Raw genomic sequence first — 3282 nt, 5'->3', positions numbered from 1 at the left:
CAGGATAAGAATTCTTGCTAAAGTTGGGACATTGCATTTATCTCTGCCCCTTGATCTGCCAGGCCTATTACTCTGTCATGTTACAAAATTAGGTTAGTCTAACGAGAACTGTTCCTTACAGATCATTCATTTTGATGTATTCAAGGTGTTTGTGAATTTATCGTGTAATGATTTCTTTGCTCATTTTTCAAGCATAGCTAATAGATTTGAAATATTTGGAAGAATTTCATTTTTCAAATATCATCTACTCTGACCCTCCCTGATCATTTTTTAAAAAGGGAGCTATTTCAAATATACAAAAAAAGCATAAAGAACACATAACAAGATAATATCCCATAGTTTAACCACATAATTTTTAATCCATTTTTCTGTTGGTAGACATATAGGTTATTTTCAACATTTCACTATCACAAATAGCAGTGCAAAGAATATTGTGTATAGGTCTCTTTGGAGACCTTGTAAGGGTTTCTCTAGGAGTAGAATTGCTGAGACAAAAAGTATGGCTATTTTCAATTTTATTAGATATTGTCAAATTTTTCTCCAACATTGTACCAATTTGTAACTCCATCAGTAGTTTAGGAGAGTTCATTGCTTCATATTCTTGCCAACATTCGGTACTGACAGACTTTAAATTTTTTGCTAACTTCATGGGTGTGAAATGGTATCACATCATGGTCTTAATTTGCATTTTCTAGATTACTGAGTAGGATAACATCTTTATATTTGTTCATTAGCGATTCATGTTTCTTTCTCTTTGACCTTCCTATTTCTGTCTTTGGCCTATTTTATATTGAGCTTTTGTTTTCTTATTTTTCAGAGTTCTTGCTAAATTCTGGATCCCATCCATCGATGGTTATATTTGTTATATCTTCTCCTGGTATATAGTTACCCCAACTTGTTCGTTGTCTCCAAAACTATCTCAGCCTTTATTGTTCCATTACTTTTCTAAATAAATTTTAGCATCAGCTTTTCAAGTTCCATAGAAATCTATGGAGTTTTAAATTGGAATTACATTGATTTATATATAAATTTGAGCAAAATTAAAAACTTTATGGTTTGACTCTTTCCACCCATGAACATCATATATTTCTTATTTTATTTGGTTACTTTTTTCTACCTTTAGATGATGTTTGGTAAATTTTTTCCGTATAGGTGCTACCCAACATTTTAAGTTTTATTTGTATGTATTTTATAGTTTTTGTTGTTGTTATGGAGTCTTTTTAAAAATGGAGTCTTTTAAAAATACATTTTCTAATTGTTACACATATATGGAAGCATTAGAGATTTAATGTATTTTTTTTTCTCACCTTGCAATTCAGCTAAACTCTCCCATCCAAGTACTAACCAGGCCCAGTTCTGCTTAGCCTCTGAGATCAGATGGGATTGGGTGCATTCAGGGTGGTATGGCGGTAGACACAATTCAGCTAAACTCTCTTGTAATTTATCTGCAGATTTTCTTTAAGTGTTCTAGGTTGAAAATCATGTTATATACAAAACAATGATACTTAGCTCACTACTTTCCAATCCTTAACTCTTTTTTAAATTTTATTTTACTGATTGATTAGGAATTCCAGGACAAGGTTGAATAGAACCAATAATAGAATATCCTTGTCTTATGTTTGACTTTAAAGGGAATGCTTCGAAACATCCTGACTTTTCATTAGTATAATATTCCATTAAGTACAATACTCATTCTGAGTTTTTATTATATATTCTTTTTAAATTAATGAAGTTTTTTTTCTAGTACTATTTTGCTAATGTAAAAAAAGTCATGAGTAGGTTAAATGTTATCAAATGCCTTTTTTTCACTCTAGCTGTTGAGGTGATTATGTAATTTTTTTCTTATAATCCATTAGTGTGATCAATTACATAAACAGATTTTTATCACATTAATTCATCTTTGTATTATTGTTATAAATAAAATATTTTATTTTTAAAAAATATACTGCTGGATTTGGATTGATAATAGTTTGTTAAGGATTTTGTGTTCATGATCATATGTAAGATTAATCTATAATTTTACATTTTAAAATATCTTGATTTTTGTGTCAAGGTTATTTCTTGATACAAAATGAGTTGGGCATCAGTATCACCCTCCTTTAAATTAAATCAATATGTATAAGATTAGAATTATCTGTTCTCTGAATGTTTGGTAGAACTTACTTTTCCCTTGTAAAGGCATCTAAGCCTAAGGTTGTATTTTTCACAAATGAAAATAACCTTTTCTTAACTGTTATCATATATATTAATATTCCTTTATTTAAATACATGTATGTTATGGAGAATTATATGTGGATGTGTATACGAAAATATTCAAATCTCCATATGACACAACTCTTATTTATACATATATTAAAATACAGAATGCCATGCATATTGTTTATGACAATTATCTAATCGGGGCACAATTTTAAGTTCTGAGCTCCTATGTAAATCCAGAGCCCCTTAACCTTTGGAATTTTTAATAATCCAAATTTGTAAGATTTAGTATGTTGGTGCTATGATAACAATAACAATGAATATTTGTTGAGTACCTATTCAGGGTCAGGAAGTTTACCTACATTATTAACATTTAATGCCTATGACAATTATGTAAGACATAGCTAATCCTGTTAGGCATGAGGAAGTTGAGGCCAAGAGGATGGATAATTTGTAGAAAATATCATGGATAGTGAGTGGCAGATTTGAGATTTAAACTAAATGTGTCTGAAGGAAAGCTGGTGTTCTTTTCATAACACTTACCTAGGAAGTGAATGATAAAGATAGATTCAGTTTTGATAATAAGTAATAACAAATTTTGTTGCTGGTACTTTTTGAAATTGAGGTTAATGATATAGGACAGCAGGAAAATTGACTATGGCAAATATAAATACTGCTATGGCTTTCATGTACTGTCACATAGCCTGTATACTGCACAATTCCAGGGGGCACCATGTATATGAGCCCCAAAGTGAATGGTGCTTCTCTGGATTGTACATATGATGGCATTTAATGCCGTGAACAGGTACCTGCCTTGCAAGGTTCTGAGGAAAGAAAGAAGTCATTCTAATGAGAATATACTTACATCACAATTAGTAAAAGATTAACTGCATTATTGGGCAGAGTTTTGGGATTCATGTTAGTACATAAATGGGACTTGTTAAGATTGTATTTTACAAAACTTCTGCTTGATATTTGCTGTTTTTGCTTTGATACTTCATAAAAAAGACAAATATATTTTGGATAGGGCAGCTAGTTAACCTCTAAAATTTTAGTTGAGCATTGATTGTAATATTAAAGAAA

This window comes from Symphalangus syndactylus, chromosome 4, assembly GCF_028878055.3.
Source record: "Symphalangus syndactylus isolate Jambi chromosome 4, NHGRI_mSymSyn1-v2.1_pri, whole genome shotgun sequence".
Classification (NCBI taxonomy): domain Eukaryota; kingdom Metazoa; phylum Chordata; class Mammalia; order Primates; family Hylobatidae; genus Symphalangus; species Symphalangus syndactylus.
This window is presented reverse-complemented; position numbering follows the sequence as displayed.